The sequence below is a fragment of the Lolium rigidum genome, chromosome 4, assembly GCF_022539505.1.
Source record: "Lolium rigidum isolate FL_2022 chromosome 4, APGP_CSIRO_Lrig_0.1, whole genome shotgun sequence".
Taxonomy (NCBI): domain Eukaryota; kingdom Viridiplantae; phylum Streptophyta; class Magnoliopsida; order Poales; family Poaceae; genus Lolium; species Lolium rigidum.
The window spans coordinates 172581046-172603948 of NC_061511.1; the positions used below are offsets into that span (position 1 = coordinate 172581046).

The 22903-nt window shown below is 43.7% G+C and overlaps 1 long non-coding RNA gene and 1 pseudogene across 1 annotated transcript; one reads left to right on the forward strand and one right to left on the reverse strand.

Moving 5' to 3' along the window:
- Window positions 1-210: 210 nt before the first annotated feature.
- LOC124706527 lies at window positions 211-5281 on the reverse strand. The gene is made up of 2 exons (XR_007004455.1): window positions 5121-5281; window positions 211-577 (listed from the first exon to the last, which is right to left on the reverse strand). It is a non-coding gene; the product is annotated as an uncharacterized LOC124706527 (long non-coding RNA).
- A 5857-nt stretch (window positions 5282-11138) lies between these two features.
- On the forward strand, window positions 11139-12433 carry LOC124647808 (annotated as a pseudogene).
- The last annotated feature ends 10470 nt before the right edge of the window (window positions 12434-22903 follow it).

Below are 22903 nucleotides of genomic sequence, written 5' to 3' on the forward strand. Positions count from 1 at the left end.
ACCACCTCCCACTCCATGTGTCCACTCCGGTAAGTGTCCAGTTTGAGCATCTGTTCGACGCTTTTCTCTCTTTATTGTTGAACTTGGAACAGCCAAGACCAGGGATGCATGAATGTCATATTACATTACTAATAGATAGTCTAAACATATCAAAATATTAATGCAAACATTGCAGTTGCCTAACCAGAAGAAATGTGCAAACAACAGCAATGACATCTCCAACTCTATGTTAGTTATTAATGCATATGAGGTTGCTGAATAAATTTGCTTAAGGTCAGACATAGGCCTACTACACTTTTTTCCATGTGAAACATGACATCAATCACCACATATATGCTATCATGCCAGGCCTTTGTACAGATTTCACGAAATGAGCAGCAGCCCAACGGGACTAGGATGGCATTTCAGGTTGCATACCAAACTCTACAAAAAATTATACAAACAGGAGAGGGACATGCACACGATCCTGGCAGACAGAAAACAGCGATCTCACATGGCCAGATTCAGGGAGATGCAGTCACTAAAAACCAAGAGACAGTATACCAGATGAAATTACTCCTCTCCTAGAAGTTGATGCCTGAATAAACAATACAACACAGTAAGCACGTGGAAACCAAGAGACAGTCTAAGAGAATGAGAAGGTACAATTGATTAACGAGAGGCACTCAAATGCAGGAAATCTCAATTCAAAATAAAATGGAAAACCTTCGATTGCGATTCAAGAAATTTCTGGGATGATATTGAACAAACATTCAATTTTTTTCCGGCTATAACCAACATTCAACTTAACCTAGTATACATTAGAAAGTTGAAAGGGCGTATGTATCTATAAATGAAACTGATAAGAAAATAAATTACTTTTTTTGCAGGCCAATTAACACACACCCATGTGTTAATTTCCTAAATAGATCATCCAGTTGAGCTCAAGGAATTTAGACCTATCAGTCTGTGCATGGTGGTTTAGAAAATTGTAGCCAAATGCTTAGTGAACAGATTAAGGCCTATACTAGGTGAACTGGTCTCTCCCGATCAGAGTGCCTTTGTCCCTAGGAGGTTGATTACTGACAATGCTCTTATTGCCTTTGAGTGCCTCCATTTTATTGAGCATAATAAGAATGCAACAAATAATTTGTGTGCTTACAAATTAGACCTATCGAAAGCTTATGATAGGGTGGACTGGGGATTTCTAAGAAGATCGGTGGAAAGATTGGGTTTCACTCACAGGTTGATCAACTGGATAATGGAGTGTGTGACCACGGTGAGATATTCAGTAAAACTAAATGGAACCCTTCTGGATTCATTCTTGCCTTCTCGGGGTCTACGACAAGGTGATCCCCTATTACCCTTTCTTTTTCTCTTTGTAGACAACAGGTTAACACCGACGAAAATATGCCGAAGAGCCCTGGGGATATCACACTTGCTGTTCGCAGACGATGGTCTGCTCTTCTTTAAAGCTGACCCATCAGAGGCAAGGCGTGTGATGCAGGTCCTAGAGAAATATAGCAGAAGCACCGGCCAGCTAATAAACCCAAACAAATGTTCCATATATTTTGGGTAGGCTTGTGAGGAGAATGTTAAAGCCCAGGCTAAAAGTATCCTGCAAGTCACAGCTGAAACTTTTAAAACCAAGTACCTTGTTTACCTACTCCAGATGGAAGAATGTCCAAAGGGAAATTCCAAAGCCTTCAAGGGAAATGAACAAAGAGATTTTTGCAAATTAAGAATCATATGGCGCAGGGAGGAAAGGAAGTATTCATTAAAGCTGTGGCACAATCACTATCAACCTATGTGATGGGGGTATACAAACTATCACTGGGTCTATGTGACGATCTCACCAAGATCATCAGAGACTTTTGGTGGGGCTCGGAGAAGGGCAAAAGGAAAATGGACTGGGTGGCATGGGACATTATGCTTAAGCCAAAAATCAAAGGTGGCATGGGGTTTAAGGACATGAGGATTTTTAATCAAGCTCTTCTTGCGAGACAAGCTTGAAGACTTCTCCAAAACCCTGACAGCGTGTTTGGATACTTGGAGGAAAGGGAACGGGAATTTGTAGATGGGAGTTTGTAAGGAGGTTAGGCTTGGGAAATAGATTAGTCCTCCAAATCCCATGTTTGGTCTGTAGTGGGACTAACGTGGGAATTTGACAGGGTTCTGATTTTATTATGTACGCTGGAGCTGTCGTCTGGTGAAACACACGCCGTCCAGATTGGCCTGCTTCCTGGCGCCATGGAGCAGGATGCTGCAGGTATAGCACTGCGTGCTCCCACAGTCCCCCACACGCCAGCGCCCAGGCCGCAGAGCATGTTGGAGTTGTGGAACCGCGTCCGCTCCTTGCCGTCATCCTCTGGAGTTGAGGTGGGAAATCCCCGTCCGGGATTAGGAGTATTTCATCGTCTGGTGGAGCTCCAGCTGCTACGATTTGATCGACATGTCGCACTTGCGTGTGAAGAGGTTCACGCTAGCGGCGAATGAGACCTGGACTGATTCCTGGCTGCGTGGAACAAGCACGACACGGGAATGGCGTTGAGGAACCGCTACAACATATGGAACAGTATCGACGACGAGCACGATGACAACAGATCGGAGATTACCACCGATGGCAACAGAGTATTTTAGTTTCAATTCCCTATCCCATCTGAATTACCAGGGGTACCCAGGGAAGAGATTAGAGGGAGTTGGCTTCGTGAATTCCCTATCCCCTTCCGCCGTTAATTCCCATTCCTCTGAACCATACAACAGATATTTGGTCTCACATCCTTCCAATTCCCATTCCCTTCATGTAACTCCCCCCAACCAAACAGGCTGTGAATCTCTTTGTGCCCAGGTACTACGTGCTAAATATTACCCAAATGGCAACGTTTATAGATACTGTATTTTCTGGCAATGCGTCTTCTACATGGCATGCCATTGAGTATGGACTGGAATTGTTGAAGAAGGGTGTTATATGGAGAATTGGCAACGAGACTGATGTGAGAATCTGGCGAGATCCCTGGATACCTAGGAATGACTACTATAAAACAATTTCTCCAAAGAGAAGATGCAGATTAAAATGGGTATCGGAGCTGCTGAACAATGATGGATCCTGGAACACTAATCTTCTGCACACATATTTCCAGCCCATAGACATCAGTGAGATTATGAAAATCAAAACTTCTAGAAGAAATGATGCTGATTTTGTGGCTTGGGGACCGGATGAGAAAGGGATTTTCTCAGTTAAGAGCGCATATGTGTTAGGTATGGAACACCAAGAAAGAGAGATGGACAAGGGCGCAACAAGCAGCAGACCGGATGGAGCCAATAAAGAATGGAAGCTTGTCTGGCAAAACGCAGCACCCCCTAAAGACAAAACCTTTGTCTGGAAATTGGCTCGTAATGGTTTCGCAACTCAGGTGAACATGAGAAGAAGGAAGATGGAGGTCCTGGGAACGTGCCGGATATGTGGAAAAGAGGATGAAGACACCTTCATGCTCTAGTGACTTGCCCGCAAGCAAGAGGATTATGGCATAGTATGAGACAGTGTTGGGATCTTCCATCAAAGGAGATGGTTTTAAATTCAGGGAAGGAATGGGCCCTCCAGCTGCAAGCCAGGATAAATGAGACTCAACGTATGATGGTCATGATGGTGTTGTGGAGAGCGTGGCATGTTCACAACGAATCGACACATGATAAGCCAGCTCCGCCTATTGCGGTCTCCAAGCGTTTCCTGCAATTATGTTGACACTTTGTTAATGATTAAACAGTTTCCAGAAGCTGACACTTGCAAGGGCAAACAGGTGATATCATACTCAGGAAGAATGGCGACATGCAAGGAGAAGAATCAGGGGCCAAAGACCACGAAACTATGGTCGCGACCGCTGACAAAGGGTTAACTTCGTCAATGCCCATCATGATGGATTTGGGTTTCAGGAAGGAGGACACCGGCGAATCAACAGACCGGTCAGCCAAACTTAGGCAACCGACGAATATTACTATCAAGGGCGAATCGCCGAGATTACAATATGTGGAACTAGGGTTACATGGGTGTTTGCTCTGACTCGATCTGTCCCCTCTCGGTGGCTCCTCCCAGCCCTTATATAGCGGGCTGGGTCCAAGAGTCCACCTCGAGGTCAAGTTTCAGTACATGTCGGTTCACCCGATATGGGCTTAGCTTTCCTAATGAGATTTCTTCGGATTCCTCCAGACTTCTTTGTGGGCTTTCCTCTACTTCTTCGTGGGATTTCCTCTATTCCTTCCTGGGTTTTGTACCAGGGATAGCAACACTTAGGACCCGATATGGTATACCCATGTCAACCGCCGAGAGGACGACTGAAACTGAATGTAGATGGGAGCTATATGAACCGATACAGGAGAGGCAGGTGCTGGCATGGTACTCCGTGATGACAAAGGGGAGGTCGTCTTCACAGCCTGTAGGAACATGCAAAATTGTGCCTCAGCTCTAGAGGCTGAACTGACAGCAAGCAATGAAGGCCTGAAACTAGCCTTATGTTGGTCGTCAGAACCAATTGATCTAGAGATGGATTGCGCGACGGCTGTGTGCATGATCCTGTCAAAGGAGAACAATCACTCATCTCTAGTGCATCTCATCCGCGACATAAAAGCATGTTTTGGAGAGAGGGATATTGCTATCAAGCAAATAGACTTATAGACAGAAGTCAGACCGAAGCTGGACACATCATGGCAAAATGAGGAGAGAAGGCAAAGTCACTCAATTTTGGTTTAGAAACTTTCCGGAAGTGTTAACGGAAGTTGTCCGCAAGGACTGTAATTCTGTTTAGTTAATATATACCCTGTTTCCCCGCAAAAAAAAACACACACCCATGTGGGTGCTAGGCAATGCATGGTGGCAGTAACAGTCAAAAGGATGCAATATGGCGCGAGATGATACAGTGTGCAGTGCTGCATAAACCTAGCTTTAGGTTTTTATTGAAAAAAGATATGAATTTTTGTTTAAAGCTGAAGAAAAAGGTTGGAGTGCCTACTTTTTCCAAATTTAAAGTACGGAGTAGTAACCATTACTTTGTCTAAATTAATATAATACCCTTTTATATTGCCAAATTTTATACACAGGTGCTGACTGCAGAGACATAATAACCAGTGAGGAGTTAATAGGTACTTACAATCAGAGCAATTAATATTCTCAAGAGGCACTCCAAGGCTAACAAGGATCATAACAATTTGGTGAATCCTTTCATCATTCTTGCTATGCTTGATTTTGACTACCTTGAGATTCTTCGATACCAAGAACTGTTTTCTTGGCCCGTAGGTTTCATCTTTTCTATCAATAGGTTGTTGCTGTAGAAAAAAAAAATTAATTGAAACCAATAAGCGGTAAATGGTGACTTCAAAGAGAAAAGTAGTTGTAATTAGAGAACACATCATACCCCATAGTAGCTAAGTTGGACAGTAAGGCTCTCTAGAATTGGTGAGTGCTGAAGAAAGTAAACCAGTCCACTGAAGTCAGCAGCCAGACACCACTCACTGAGATGCAATGTTTTTAACTTGCTAAATATATGGCGCCATTTGAAATCCCTGGTGCAAATAATCTGGACAAAGTGAAGAGAATTAAATTCTATTCAAGGTCTAGCTTTGTCAGTACTTGAATTAATAATACCCAATTGAACAGAAGCTCTTGGCAGGGTTTCAGATTTTGCAACTTTCTTGTTTAATCAGAAAAAAGATTAAGCAGTACCATCTAGAGTGTGGGGAAAAACTAACACGTATTGTAAAATTAATATTAAACTTATGCTCTTGGATAGCACAATGTCAGAACTCAGAAGTATCAACTACTCCCACCGATCCATAATAAGTATCGGGGATTTCGTACAAAGTCGTACTAAATCCCCGACAATTATTATGGATCGGATGGGAGTAGCAATATTAAATACACATATGCATAATGTACTTCCATTAAAAAATGAGCTATGAGGTGATGTCCTCATAGAAACATATATAATGATTCAAAAGGAGAATTGGCATCAAGCATTCAATGCACATAAGTAGCTTTGTCTATGCTTTTATACTCCTACTGATGGATACACATGTACAAGATGGGGTGACAATCAACCCTAGGAGACAGAATGTCAAAGAGCGTACCATTGTAGGAGCACTTATCAACGTCAACTTGGTAGCAGCACACAAACCATCTAGAAGCACACAACCATCGCCTTCCCCATCGATGTGATGGCAAGGAATACAATCCCATTCACCACAGCCCACATAGTAACCACCGTCAAGACAGTGATCGTAGAGCTCTTCACGTTCAGACCACTCTCTGTCAAACTCAACAAACGCAGTTACCAATGATGGCATGCTGTCGAGGAACGGAGTCAAGCCCACATTCTCATCTAGTTCCAAGGCGGCGAGACTTGGGCAAGAGATACGGGTGCGAGCATAGGCATCGAAAATGCACATGTACGTAACCAGACGCCTTAACGACTGGCACAAGATCTTCTCAGCGTGGATTTCACAATTAACCATCTGCAATTTCTCCAGTACCGGGCAGCTCGAGAAATCCAGAGTGCCTCCCTGGAGCTTCAGACTGCTGAAATATAAGGCTGTCAAGTGCTGGCAGACGAGAGTCATGTTGGGTAGCCGCAGACGCGCAGTGGTATCATATGACTCCACATCAAGTCGAAGCACCCTAACATGGCACGACGCTGCATACCGGAGCCACATCTCAACGTCTTGTGGTGTCTCGCTCTCATTGAGAAAGGATGTGAACACGAATTCATGGAGAGGCACTCGGTCGCGGAGGAGGAGCAGGGAAGTGACAAACCGGGCCTGTTCTTCATCGTAGATGAGCACGGTGGGCACGGATTTCCAGAGGTTGCGGGCGCCAGCGGCGAGCGAGCACGCACGTGCACACTGACTCGCGCGAGGGGAGGAACGACAGCACGAGACGGAGGATATCGTCCGGGAGGGGGCCGATCCGGTCCTCCCCGGCGGCCGCCACACTCTCAGGCATTCCGTCGAGCAGGTGACCGGCGTCGGAGGTGCCGGCAGGGGTTGGACACTGGACGAGCGACATCAACCCGGCGCAGAGGGGGCGCGAGGAGGCTGCGAGCAACGGATAGAGCAAACGTGAGGCGAGTCTGCCGCTGGTGCCAGCGCCGCCGCGGCCCGGTGTCGGCGTCAGTTGTGTCGTGCTCTCCTTTGCCGAAGTGCGTAGTGGACTGTGAATACTGAATCTGCAACCGCCAACTGGGAAGCAGGGTGGGTCCGTCGTCTCCTGGCCGGGTAGGAAGTCGTCGGCTGTTGCTGGTCAAAGGCGCGCGCTCGTCCGTGACGTCTCCTGCCTGGGTAGGCGCGAGCTTCATAGGGGCCGCAGCCGCACCGATTGGGCGTTACCGAGGAGCCATGGAAAAGACGTGTCGATCGATGACGTGGTCGTTATTACTTCCGTTCGCCAGCTGGGGTCCAAATTTGCAATCCAAGACGAATAATAATCGCCGCCTCCTATCCTTCTTTATTTCCTTCTTTCGCGACCAAACTACTAGTATTTCCTTCTTTTCCCCTGTTTTATACTTTGTATCCTCTTATGTCCTTTGCCCAGGAGGTAACAAATAATCGCGCGCGTGAATTCTTTCATCCAAACCAGTCACGACCTTAATTAGTACTACTAGTATATTTCCGCGCGCTCCTGCGTCATTACCGGACCTAGCTCTTTATTATTTTCTACTACTACTACACGATATCAACCACGGATCTCCTTGGCATGCACCTCCATACGCACGTTACGTTCCATCAATCAGACACGATCCATCAAAACAAAACAATGCCGCTAGCTCCTTAATTTCCTTTTCCTCCATCTATTAATTCTCTAGCTCATGATTTATTTTTCTTTCTAAAAAACGTACTCCATCGATCGATACCTTGATCAGCTACATACCTACTCACGTAGATGCAAAACAAGAGCGTACGTACGTGCACCTAGCTGGCTAGCTGGTGGAAACCAATCTAGTACCCCTCCATATCCGTATCTGTATCGCTTTGTTACATCATATCCACCGGCGCGTCCTAAATAGTCGCCGGCAGGACATCGATACTGTCGTATGAGGGGGCGCCGGCACAACATCCTTCATTTGGGGAGCTGCTCCCAAACCGACGCCCCCCATACGATAGTCTCAATAGATGATTTGAATTACAAATTCAATCAAAAGCATATAAATTCGAATAAGTTTTTGAAAACACGCGGCCGCCAAATTTGAATAGATTTTCGAATATGGAGTTTGGAAAAGAGGATGCCATGGTGAAGGAATTGCTCCCGTGGTCGTGGCATGTGGTGGAGTTGGTGCGTGCCTCTTTTCTTGCACGTGGTGGAGTTGATGCGACCAGTTAGCTAGCTAGTAACGATCCACCTACTAATTCCATATACAAGACCTAAACAATTTTTGTCCGTTTAATAATAAAGCATAAAACACGGCGGGTTTGGAGAAAAGAAATCATGACGCCGACACGCGGTGCCATTTTGCCGATCCAAACCCCGAGGCTCAAACCACGCTTCTCGTTTGTCGAGATGGAGGTTCATTCTTACAATCGATGGCCATCCAACTTCCATGAAGTGATCGAGGCTAGGTCAATGTGGGGGTAGCCGAGGCGGAGAACATGGAAGATGGCGTTAGTGAGTTGTGCCCTCGAGTCGCTCGTCGTGAAGGAGCTCAATGGCGCGGCCACAACGTCTAGGGCTTTTGGTTCAAAAGCAACACTAACGTTTTCTAGCTAAGTAATAAAGCTTTTGATTAGCAAAGTGTAATTATTAACACGATGTGGGCGTGACGAGAACAACCCCATGCGTCGAATGTCCGCATTTGACATTCTTCTTCTTCATCGCCTTCATCGATGACCATGACCGTCTCATCGAGTTATCTTTTAATGCTAATCGATTAATTAGCACGCTCGTGGCCAAGGTAATATTTATTTAGATAATCTGAACTAGATTAAATAGGTACCAGTTAATATCGTGACATTAATACACAACCTCGTGAAAACGCGAGTCGTGGGTTCAAAAGCCGATGGGACGCCATCACCCAACGAATCCAGCCAATCAATCAAAGATCCAAAAGGAAAAAGGAAAACGAAAATCACCCAACGCCTCGCTCTCCATTCTCTCCGTCCGCGCTCCAGCTCTCCTGCGCCGGCGCTGCTCCGGCTCTGCCCCTCGCCGCCCTCCCCCACACCTGCCGGCCGGCGCTGCTCCGGATCCTCCCCTCCAGCGGATTCCCTCGCAAACACCGCATCCACCCGCGCCTCTAGTCGCTAACCGTAGCAGGCGTTGTCGAGACGGCGCAGCTCCGGGACATCCTCCCCTGTCGATTCCCTTGCCGGGGTCGCCATCTCCTTCGCCACGCGCGGCTCGGAGTTTCCATCCACGGCAGGGCGCTCTCCTTCCCGCGTCCTCCTCGGTCGAAGCAGGCTGGCTCAGCTCCGTACTGCCCGCCGCCGCCGCCGCCGCCGCATAGCCGGTGAGACCTCTCATTCCCGCATATTCAGATGGTGGGTTCAGACGGTGGAGTTCTTTTCGTGCTTAGAACCTTGCATATTTATCAAAGGTGCTGAGTTTTTCCACTAGTTGTACAGACATGGACTAGCAACCGTCCTAATGGGTGAATGCTAGCAAGAATAGGAAAACAGCTAGAAAGGGGAATAATAGGGATATCTTTTGTTTCATAGGATGCTAGTGCTTCGCAGGTTTGCTTGTTTCAGATTACACATGATAATTTACTCTGCTCTGAGTACACATTCAGTTACATCCAGCACATGACAAGTTTGAAGCACAAGTTGAAGTTAGACTGCCGTTTTGCAACTAGTAATTATAGCGTCGATCGTATATGTCAAAACAATTATTTTAGGCTTGCTTCCACTCTGGAAATATTTCCAGGTCGTGTAGTGACTGAAAGATAAGCTTTTCACGGCAGTCGGTGCTGAGAGCGAAGTGGTCTGGACTATGAAATCACTCCCTCATACCAAATGCGGGAACTTTCAGTTGTGTTCCATAAAGCTAATGGTCTGAGTACTATAGTGTCATTGTAGTGTGCTGCACTGTATCTGTATGGTCCATATTAACCATCAGTCTACAAGACAAGTACTTATTGGAATGTGAGTTCACAAGATTTCTGTTTATCTCAGATTGCATCGTTTTTCACATCCTTAATTTTTTCTGCTATTCAATCTTCATTATTTACCGGGTTAGTGGCTAGTGCAACAATAAAAATCATTGCAATTGGATGTACACGATCACCATGCTGTTTATGAATTAGGACATTATGTTGGCTGATGGAGCCATTTGGTTCTTTTGATGCTGCTGAGCCTGGTTTTCTTAACTGAATGTGTTCATTTTTGTTAATGTTGTCAGCCACGTCACGCCCAGCAACCATGGCGTCGCGGATGTCTTGCTTGCCGGCACGCGCGTGTGTCGGTATCACGACACGCGGTGCTTGGTCAAGCTCGCTTGCCCGCGTCAGCGCGCATGCTGGCCGACGGAGGGCTATGCACGACGGTGAGGCCTCCAAGGACGCGACGACGAGCCATGGATTGGATAGCCGACCGGCGCATGGAGATGGAGGTGTACACGTTCTTGTTACCCAAGGTAATTGGATCACACACATATGCTAGGCAGTAGCATCCTAAATCTAGGATTTAATCATGCTTGCGAAGTTTGGTCAAATATATCACAAGAACGCATTTGGGATTCAGCTTATATAGTTTCTATGAACTAAAGCTTGTGATTATGTACAGATCATATAGAGAAGTATAAGTTTGTGTGTGGTAGATTTGCACTCTCACATCTACGATTTTTAAGTTCCTACATGATCTAATTTTGTGTATGGATTTGATGATTGAATTAAGTTACAGTAACATACTTTACCAAGTGTGCTACACCTCGAGCATGTTCTGGATTTTTTTAGCTTTATTTGCAAATATTTGGACACCACGTCCCAATTACTAGTCGTTTTTTTACGATAGAAAGTTCTCTATGCTACTTGCAACCCTGTCAAAGTGCCTTGCGTAGTACATCTGTTTGAATAATTCTTGCAATTGCTTGTTCCATGAAGCTTGTCCTGCTTACTCTCAATATGATTGTTGCTATTGTGCTTTCCAGGAGAGAACTCTATATTGGTTTAGAGGTTGACACAACAATGAGTAGCCTGGGAACCGGGTAGGATCTGTCCGTTACCACTTTCTTCCTAGATGGACATGTCTTCCAGGTCGAGTAAGTTGGCGAGGCGTCTACAAACAGCGTGTTCCCTTCACTATTTTCTTGTACCTTTTTTCTATGTGACTTCATGCTGTAATTTGGATGTTTTTTTTTGTCTAGGATGATCGTTGGGATCAAATGCACAGATGGAATCGTCCTTGTAAGTGGTTATTGATAAATTTACTTTACCCATATGTGGTATTCTTTTCTGCATGTTTTGTGTGACAACCTCTTATGATGTTAGTCTGCAAGGTGTGGATAAGCTGATAACATCTAAGATGATACTTGCCGGGTGGAATCGGAGACTTGAGTCCGTGCACCACAACTCTGGCTTGGTAATCCATCTTTCATCTTCCACTTTTGTTTTTGTTTTTGACATATATGGTGGTCAGGCTCTTATATTGCCTAGCAATATTATAAGATACATTTTATGCTATGTTTTAGCACTATTTTGGGATTACATTATGCTTAGATGCGAGGGAAGTCTTGTGTTCAATTACTGTTATCTTTTATGTTACTTAATTACCATTCTTGTTCTTGGAACTCATTGCATTTCGTAAGTAAGATAATTCCTATTTTCATATTCAGGAGGTGGCTGGGTTAGCTGCAAATGGTAGGCAGATAGTCTCAGGTGCAAATTCAAAGGCAGCCAATTATGAAAAGTGAGAGTTACAGAGACTTAGTGATTGCATACCAAATTCTAGTACTGTAACCAAAGTTGTAATCCTCCAGGACTTACGGAGAATCCATGCCTGTACAGGAATTAGCTGATCATGTAGCTAGCTATGTTTGTCAGTGCACACTACTAGTGGCTCAGGTAAGACAGCCATCATGTTTTTGTTGAAGAAGCTAGTTGCTTTCTTCGAAACATTACTTGATTGTTTGATACAATTGGAACTCCTTTTGCCTTAGCCCTTTTGGTTGCGGAGTTATTCTTGAAAGTTATGACAGGGATGGACCACAACTATATATGATCGATCCTCCAGGGCTCTCATTTGTGAGTTCTCCCTCTAACTCATGGTGGTTCTTCCCTTCTGCTGTGACTTATTAGGACCAAATAAGGGATATGTTGGGTAGGTGGCACATATGTATATTTCTTGGATGTGATTACGAAAGTTTAGTTTCACAGCGATCAGAAAACTTTGTTTATATATGCACTATGACTTAATGATTGAATTTTGACAGAATTTTATTTGTGCTGATCTAGGTAAAGGAAGGCAATCTGCAAAAATGTAATCCAATCAACTCTTCAGTATTCTGCTACTTGTATGATTTCTGTATTGGTACCCGATTTCTGTTTTGCTGCTAACCATGATAATTTATTCCTACAGGGCGTTTCCGATGTGCAGATGGTAGCGGTGAAGCATCTGGTGCGGGAGTGTGTATGGGGGGAAGGAGTTCCGGGTGAAGTGTTGTTGTTGACGGTGCACACCCACCCAAATTTCGCCAGCCTGGCCGGGTTCTGCAAGCATGGAAACAAGAGGTTACTTGTGTATGGGTACATGCCGGTTGGCAGCTTGGAGAGCCAAATTGTTTGGTGAGTTCTTCTCAGACACTCAGACTTACAGTTTGGTCTAGTTCATCCATCTGCAATGCAGTCAGGTTATGGAGTTGATATGAATTTGTCTCTACTCTTAAGCATCTGTATTGAAAGGTTTTGTATTTTTTTGCACCTTATGCCTGTGATAGCCTTTCATATAAGTATGCCTTATCTTGGATAAAGAGCTCAGTTTTATGAACTTTGTTCTCTTTTCAGCGAGTAATATGTATTCGTGTAGGAAATGAATGGGAAAAAGAAATGGGAGCTCAGTATGACATAATATAAAATGATGACATAATATCCAATCGATTGAACAAGAATCTACCCAGCAAACAACAAAATAGAGGCGAACAGTTTATGCTCGTCTTTTTTCCTTCTCCTTCTTGTTTTGGTTTCCTTTTATTTATGTTGGGTTTCATATCAAGCCTACCCCAACTTGCTTGGAAAAAAGGCCTTGATGTTATTTGTTGTTGGTCTATGCTCGGCTCCTTTCATGGTTTTGGGACGAGAATACGAGATGTCTTCTAGAGAATCTGTAATTTTTTCATTTACTTATTTGGGAACCATTTATATATGCCTGCTGTTTGATAGTTGTTTGAGGCCTTAGTAGAAATATCACTTCATTACTTTCTGCTATAATAACTTCTGATAATGATGAAATAACATGTCTAGTTACTAATAGAGATGGTTACACTTCCAACAGTTTTGAAATTGTTTTTTGTCCAATAAAACCATACAAGAATTTATTTTGATTTTCATTTCTTCAGTATCAGGGTGGTCGATTCCTTTCATTGTGCATTAGATTGTATTTTGATCTGGATTTCTCAGTTGTCAAAAAGGGCCATTTTATATTGTATCAAAATACAGGACAGTACAAACACAATAGCAAAGGCAGTACCAAAGATTGGAACTTGAAATATAGAAATTTTGATGATGATTTGCATTCAGGTAGTTCATGTGGGTCCTCATGCACGCGTAAGAGAGAAATACATACTCACCCATTTTTCTTTGTTGCTTTTATTATCTACTTACTGGAATTGAGGATGCAATCTGTTCTTTTACATGTCGAAGTTTTTGTTTACATAAAAATCTTAAAGAAACAATAGATCTGCTATATTTTGCAGTTACTTCGGTTGCAATCTTGATATCATATTTAAGTAAGTCAAAGATGCGACGAAAATAAGTTGAAAATGGTCACACGAAGAATAGTATATGCGTACACTATTTTTCTGAGAATAATGGGGCAAGATCTTTTCCCCTGTTTTATACTTTGTATGTATTCCTCTTATGTCCTTTGCCGATGTGTTTTGACTTCCTGGTTCCTTCCTTGTAGGCACCGGATGTGTTTTGAGGGGAGAAAGTGAGAGGTAGTTTGATGTGGTCATTAACGATCATTAACAAGCACCGCATCAGTTGATGAATAAGTACACATCATATGATCATTTGACGTCGCGATCTCTTCGTGTCGATCGTTGTCTTAGCTTTGAGGGTGCCTGACAATCCCTAGCTTGATGTGGCGCCCGTTTCGGTCTACAAATGCTTGGGGCTCATCGACGGTGTGGCTCCCCGGTTGGCCGACCTGTGCCTTCACCGAAACTCTTACATCGCCAGCCCATGGCCTCCTCGCACGGCCCTGTGAGGCCTCCTTGCTCTTCTTCCTGTTGGTGGTCACCACGTCTGCAGGTGAGACCAATTCATCTTATTCTTCCCTCACGTTACAGTGCACTGGTTCGATTGTAACTGCAAATTCAGTTTGGGTGGAACTTTGATGTGCTATCTAGTTCCAGTTTATATGTACCAGTGTAGCCCTACTCTTCATGTTGTTGCTAGTAGACTAGGTGGATCAACTCCTTCTAAATTGATCATACTTGGCTAGTTATCTTGCTAAAATTGTATGCCAAGGTGCCAAGTTCGACCTGAATAATCATATCATGTCTTCATGTTTGAATTGTTTTCTCTGTTTGAATTATTTTTGTGGCTTGTTTCCAGGAGAAGTATGCCAGTGCGGCACGGGCGCACAAGAAGCTGGAGGAAGAGGTTTTGTTCCTAAAGGTACATCTGATTTTGAACCAAACTTACCCCTCCACCATGCTGGAGTAGCAGATGACTGCACTAACCACTTTTCCTGTCTCCCAAGGTATTTACCAGTTTTAGCTGAGCTCTGTAACAAGCATTGTTTGGACTCATTTGATATAAATTTACTTTTGTTGGTTTGTTGTGACCTCCTAATTAATGCTAGATATACCTTGTGTGATGTTGTAGCTGTTGGTTTCTGATTTAGTAGCGGTGTTGACACTAGTTGCTGATTTTGTATTGCTATACTTGTGGGTTGGTGCACTTCTTGGAGCCTAGCTGGACTAGATAGTGTATCAAAGTGGTTGCTCTTTTAGCGATTCAACAAGGTTTTGCAATTGGTGGTCCACCACTTGACCTTAGTTCAGCAGTCTTCAGAAGATCATTTTATTAGTTGCCTACTTGACCTTAGTTCTGCAGTTACCTTCTCTTCAGATGCTACGTGATTAGTCAACTGGGGCTGCAGGAAGAATCATGAATTTATTTTCTATCAGTATACTAAATGTAACGAATTAATGCAGTCTCAGTTACATCAAGTTTAGTGCTTTGAATTATGATGACACTTGACTCGTCTGTGCAATGCGGCAGTGACTAGATTCCGTGTAAACATTAAGTCTTTGTTTAATTCCTGTTTATGCATTCATGTATGCTTTTGACCTCCCTGAAAATGAAGATAACAAGTTTAAAGAGAAAAATGAGAACTAATTTGGTCAATTGTTCTTATATGTTCGAGAAGCCTTGCCTGATACTATTACCTTGATAAGGAACAACCATATTGCCTTGATCAACGATCCATACCATTCTCTAAGAGTACTTGCTGATATGAATCTTTTTCGCCCAAAAGTGAATCAGCATGAATGATACTGTTAATGATGCAATTCATATGCATGAAGTTGAGCATATATGTTTTGATTTGGAAATCTTCTGGGAATCAAATTAGATGTTATTTCAGTACACATTCTTGTCTTGTTTCTTTGCTGATTCTGAATCAATGCTGAGAGTTCAACTTTTTCTTTCTTACTGTGGCGTAAAATCATTTTGGGCTTATGGTTTCATTCTTAGATACTAGATATCCTGTTGTGGATCAAGTTTCATGATAGGTTGGTAACTGCAAAAATCACTTAACCGTATATCAACCGTGCCTACAGGATTGTGTCAGGCTGTATTCTGGTTAAGCAGAGGAAGCATGGACCCTATCTGATCTATTTTGGGAACATGGGGATTGAGCGGGATTGGCTCACCAGTGGATGGCAACCACAACGACCCTCTTGTCGGTGTTGTTGCCACGCCACACTTCCTGCTGCTCGGGCCTACCCACCACGCAGACCAAGAGCCAAGGGGCCTGCGAGCACCCCTCCCCCAATTTTTAAGGAACGTTTTCTTTACGGAGGTGCTGCTATGATCTGATGTTTGTTTGGATCTGGTGCCCTCACAGTCACACTAGTTTACATTGGTTATTTTTTATCCATTGGGGAAGAATGATACTTGGGTCTATGTGCTGATTATAAGCTACTTCTTCCTTGATGCATGCTCAAATGTGTTGTCGTTTTTCTCGGTTGTTTGTTTGTTCTAGATGAAGGTTGTTGCTGGTGAGCATCTGACTTCGTCTTCTGTGTGTGCTCTAGAGGGATCCATGGTTGGGCTGGGTTAAGGTTACTAAAGTCTGGAACGTCACACTAGACTATGCTCTTTCTATACTAGATGCTACTCTCATTCAGGCTCTGTTTGTTGATTAGACATATAGAGTTCTATCTGAAAGTCACGATCTTTTTCACCACACCCAAGGCTGCCCCGTTCTGATATCGAGAGTACTGTCACATGTATCTTGTCACTGTAAAGTTAGTTCACCATGGTGCAATCGTGGCAACGGTGGCTTCTTTTTCAACGTTGCGGTTTAGGTGAGTTTCTGGTAAGCAAATGAATTGAGTGGTTTGCATGGTTGACGGCATTGTCGGTATGCTCTCTAATACCCACCCATATTAGCTATTGGAAGATATGCAGTCCTCTATGGAAGTCAGGGAAGCTGGGACAAGTCTTGCTAGTGAATTGAGCTTGCTTCAAATTATATCCGTGCTTGCATTATATATCTTGATCACTTGCATTATTTCCGGTTGCATCTCATAAATTAGGACCGCACTGCCTAAATTGTAGCACTCTCATACAAGCATTTTGCTGCTATTGCATCACATAAATCACCACTTTCATGGTCTAAATTCTAGTACTAAATGGATGCGCACGCTGTTTCTGTTACGAGTCCTGAAGATGAAGGTCTGTGCTGCTGCTGTGCTGGCCGTGGCCACCTGTGCCTTGCGCGAGGTTGTAGCTAGGCTTTGCTGCCCTGGCTTCGACTACCTCCCCGGCGAGTTCACCACGCCGCAACCGTGATGCTTGTACTCGGCTACAACATCCCTAGTGAGTTACTGTTATACCCATTTGACCTCGATCTAGCTCCCATGTGGTATGCGATACCACAACTGTACTTATGTTGTGGTTACCTAGTTAATTATTTTAGAGCTTGACATCTTGGTCTAGCTATTAGAGGCCCTGCTGTAGTATTTCTGGTAATTTAAGATTTTGTGTTAATGGTATGAACTTGCTGTTATCATGTTGCCAATACCAACAATAACAAGTACTGTATTGGTATTGTGTGGTATTGATCAGTGTAGTAGTTTTGAATTCTCATTTTTGTTATTTGCGTATTCTCACTATGCAAGAAGAGTTTGTCATCTCTTATGACCATTTAGTGCTATTTAAGGTTTGCAAGATGGACACGTATGTAGCTTGGTGTTATGGCCATGTAGTATTTTCCTTGTTGTAGTAATTTCTAATAACCAGTTTTTCATTGGTGTAGTTCAAGTTCATGCATCAATTGCTCATGGTTGCTGGGTTTTGCTATTCTGGTGCACACAAGCACCGCTACAAACTGAAGAAGCAGTTGCAGACGAGAAGCTGAACTGCCTGGGCACGTTGTCAATGGGTGCATCCATGGGCACGAGTGTTGAAGTGATCTGCGGGGATGATTAGTGGTCCTACGATTTCAACTTTAAGCGGCTGCTGCTGCATTAGTTTGGATGATGGGTGTATTTCGTCAACGGTTGTTGGGAGTCGGTTAGGTTCTAGGGAGCTATAGGTCGATGTTGCCTAGCCTGAAACATGTATGTGCAATGCTTGTTGCTGGCTTGGTCACTGTTTCCTAGCTACCGGAAGGCATCTTGTATTCAGCTGGATTGTGAGAAGTAGTTTCCTTGTGTAATCTTAATAACTTGCATTTCTGGTGCATTAAACTGGTAGCTGGCTAGGTAGTTTCCATTCCCATTTTTTGTGCTGTGGTCAATTGTATATATCATTACAGGCCATATATGATGTAAATGTTCAGAACTAAGTGCAGGTCATGTCGAATTTTGTTGGTAATCATTTAACGTTTAACTAGCACTTGTATTTGATACAAGAAAATCTGGCTAGCATCAGGTCATTGGATGCTCATTAACTCTCTATACCAAATTATTCTGTGCCCTGTTTTACATCGTTAGTAGTTTTCCTGTAGTAGATCGTCCATGGCGTCGACGTGAGTTGACCGATATCGTCAAAAAGCCTGTGATTTTTCTCGCATGAGGTTAAATCCAGGTCTTCAAAGATTAACAGTACTCCCCCCGTCGGTTTAACAGGCACACACGCAGTTTAAGAAATTACTTTAACCATTATTTTGATTAATAAAATATGAAATATACGTACAAAAATTATATCATTGTAAAGATTTTTGCATAAGAATTTACTGATATATATTTTGTAGACATAAGATTTATATTTTGTTGACCAAATTAATAGTCAAAGTTTATCTTAAACTGGCGTGCGTGCCTGTTAAACCGAGATGAAGGGAGTAGCCTCGATTAAACTTGATAGAAAATCTCTATGTGTATCGATTAGATCCATGTCAACAGAAAAGGACCAATGCATGAGATTTTTTCTGTTGGCCGAGATAAAGACAGTGCTCGCTATTTATTTACTTATGGGTGTAAAACAAATCACGTGCCATTAATTTGATCATTCCCGAGAGACACAAAAAATCATGTGTTTTATGTGGGCGAGATAAAGATACTCCAGTAGAGATGGTATGCCAACCCAACATGCATGCAGTATCATAACTACCTCTAGAATACAGAGCCGTCGGCAATGACTAGTTTTGACTATGTACCAGACGCAACACCAGTCCAGTAACCGATCCGTGGCACACCTCATCTCAGCGGTCCATCGCTTGCTGAATGAAGAACGGGAGGAGATTGTAGAAGTACTCTCTTCTTCCTGCCATGCCTCTTGTCCCTCAAAACTCACACTGCTTGTCTACCTCTCCTTCTATATATACTAGCCCATCGTGACCGATCGCGTGCGGGTTACGTGTGTGACTTAGACTTTGACTTTTACTTGTCGAGGAGAGGAGAGGAGAGGCGAGGCGAGCGGCCGACGAGGGTACTCTCCGTCGACCGCGTCCATGGTTGATGAGTGTGAGTGAGATGCATCTCCTCTCTTTCTACCTTCATTCCACAACACGCGCACCCGTATGCCGTCGCTGCTAATACTGATGCCTTGTTTTCAATTGGTACCCAGTGCATGTATGAATGCTTCCTTAAGAAGAAGAAGAAGTTAAAGGTGTCGTCGATTGTTGTGGAACATGGATACGACACCATGTGGCTTCCCAACTGAAGATGGTGGGGTAGACGCTGTTGAGGTCCTCGGCCGGCCAGAGCGGGGAGGTGAGCTTCCAATGTAAGCCTCTCTTCGGCACTCTTATCTCTTGGACACCCTTTCAGCCTTTTTCCCGTCGATTTCCGGCCACCTTTGAGTGAATCCCCACACGTTTTAAAGCAGCACCAGCAGCAGAGAAATTCCCATCTCTTGATTTCCAAGTGCAAGCTAGTAGCCTAGTCACCAGCTATAACCAGTACGCGGCCCTTTTAACAATTTAACTCCTTTTTCCTCGAAATATGTTTTCAGCCCCTTTGTAAATAAAGCAACAAACCAACTCCTTTTAACTCTATTTTCCAGATTGCATTTCCATTTACATATTATTCCATCTCTCTGCTTTCCCAGTGATCGCCTGTTAGCATTCACTCAGACCAAATCTAACACTCAGTCCAGCCTATGTTCAAGCGTTTATGTTTAAAATGGTCTAGCTACGAGCGGAGAGCCTACCTCATTCAAAAATCCCATACTAAAGGGAGGAGAGAAACTCTTATAAGCTGGCCATAGACATCGTTGGGGTTGAATCCGGGTACCATCATTTGATTCAATGCTGCTACCGCCATCTGAGCGGCTCCACCATAATACCAAAACCTAACCCTAGCTATGCGCTGAGCGTAGAAAACCAAAGTTCCATCACTTCCCACTCCAAGCGTCGGAGCAACAGATAGGAGGAATGGGCCCTCCAGCTGCAAGCCAGGATAAATGAGACTCAACGTATGATGGTCATGATGGTGTTGTGGAGAGCGTGGGCATTTCCTGTGCAATTATGTTGACACTTTGTTAATGATTAAACAGTTTCCAGAAGCTGACACTTGCAAGGGCAAACATGTGAAATCATACTCAGGAAGAATGGCGACATGCAAGGAGAAGAATCAAGGGCCAAAGACCACGAAACTATGGTCGCGACCGCTGACAAAGGGTTAACTTCGTCAATGCCCATCATGATGGATTTGGGTTTCAGGAAGGAGGACACCGGCGAATCAACAGACCGGTCAGCCAAACTTAGGCAGCCGACGAATATTACTATCAAGGGCGAATCGCCGAGATTACAATATGTGGAACTAGGGTTACATGGGTGTTTGCTCTGACTCGATCTGTCCCCTCTCGGTGGCTCCTCCCAGCCCTTATATAGCGGGCTGGGTCCAAGAGTCCACCTCGAGGTCGAGTTTCAGTACATGTCGGTTCACCCGATATGGGCTTAGCTTTCCTAATGAGATTTCTTTGGATTCCTCCAGACTTCTTTGTGGGCTTTCCTCTACTTCTTCGTGGGATTTCCTCTATTCCTTCCTGGGTTTTGTACCAGGGATAGCAACACTTAGGACCCGATATGGTATACCCATGTCAACCGCCGAGAGGACGACTGAAACTGAATGTAGATGGGAGCTATATGCACCGATGCAGGAGAGGCAGGAGCTGGCATGGTACTCCGTGATGACAAAGGGGAGGTTGTCTTCACAGCCTGTAGGAACATGCAAAACTGTGCCTCAGCTCTAGAGGCTGAACTGACAGCAAGCAATGAAGGCCTGAAACTAGCCTTATGTTGGTCATCAGAACCAATTGATCTGGAGATGGATTGCGCGACGACTGTGTGCATGATCCTGTCAAAGGAGAACAATCACTCATCTCTAGTGCATCTCATCCGCGACATAAAAACATGTTTTGGAGAGAGGGATATTGCTATCAAGCAAATAGACTTATAGACAGAAGTCAGACCGAAGCTGGACACATCATGGCAAAAATGAGGAGAGAAGGCAAAGTCACTCAATTTTGGTTTAGAAACTTTCCGGAAGTGTTAACGGATGTTGTCCACAAGGACTGTAACTCTGTTTAGTTAATATATACCTTGTTTCCCCGCAAAAAAAAAACACACACCCATGTGGGTGCTAGGCAATGCATGGTGGCAGTAACAGTCAAAAGGATGCAATATGGCGCGAGATGATACAGTGCGCAGTGCTGCATAAACCTAGCTTTAGGTTTTTATTGAAAAAAGATATGTAATTTTTGTTTAAAACTGAAGAAAAAGGTTGGAGTGCCTACTTTTTCCAAATTTAAAGTACGGAGTAGTAACCATTACTTTGTCTAAATTAATATAATACCCTTTTATATTGCCAAATTTTATACACAGGTGCTGATACATAATAACCAGTGAGGAGTGTTAATAGGTACTTACAATCAGAGCAATTAATATTCTCAAGAGGCACTCCAAGGCTAACAAGGATCACAACAATTTGGTGAATCCTTTCATCATTCTTGCTATGCTTGATTTTGACTACCTTGAGATTCTTCGATACCAAGAACTGTTTTCTTGGCCCGTAGGTTTCATCTTTTCTATCAATAGGTTGTTGCTGTAGAAAGAAAAAAATTAATTGAAACCAATAAGCGGTAAATGGTGACTTCAAAGACAAAAGTAGTTGTAATTAGAGAACACATCATACCACATAATAGCTAAGTTGGACAGTAAGCCTCTCTAGAATTGGTGAGTGCTGAAGAAAGTAAACCAGTCCACTGAAGTCAGCAGCCAGACACCACTCACTGAGATGCAATGTTTTTAAGTTGCTAAATATATGGCGCCATTTGAAATCCCTGGTGCAAATAATCTGGACAAAGTGAAAAGAATTAAATTTTATTCAAGGTCTAGCTTTGTCAGTACTTGAATTAATAATACCCAATTGAATAGAAGCTCTTGGCAGGGAGCACAATGTCAGAACTCATAAGTATCAACTACTCCCACCGATCCATAATAAGTATCGGGGATTTCGTACAAAGTCGTACTAAATCCCCGGCAATTATTATGGATCGGATGGGAGTAGCAATATTAAAAACACATATGCATAATGTACTTCCATTAAAAGATGAACTATGAGGTGATGTCCTCATAGAAACATATATAATGATTCAAAAGGAGAATTGGCATCAAGCATCCAATGCACATAAGTAGCTCTGCCTATGCTTCTATACTCCTACTGATGGATACACGTGTACAAGATGGGGTGACAATCAACCCTAGGAGACAGAATGTCAAAGAGCGTACCATTGTAGGAGCACTTATCAACGTCAACTTGGTAGCACCACACAAACCATCTAGAAGCACACAACCATCGCCTTCCCTGTCGATGTGATGGCAAGGAATACAATCCCATTCACCACAGCCCACATAGTAACCACCGTCAAGACAATGATCGTAGAGCTCTTCACGTTCAGACCACTCTCTGTCAAACTCAACAAACGCAGTTACCAATGATGGCATGCTCTCAAGGAACGGAGTCAAGCCCACATTCTCATCTAGTTCCAAGGAGGCGAGACTTGGGCAAGAGATACGGGTGCGAGCATAGGCATCGAAAATGCACATGTACGTA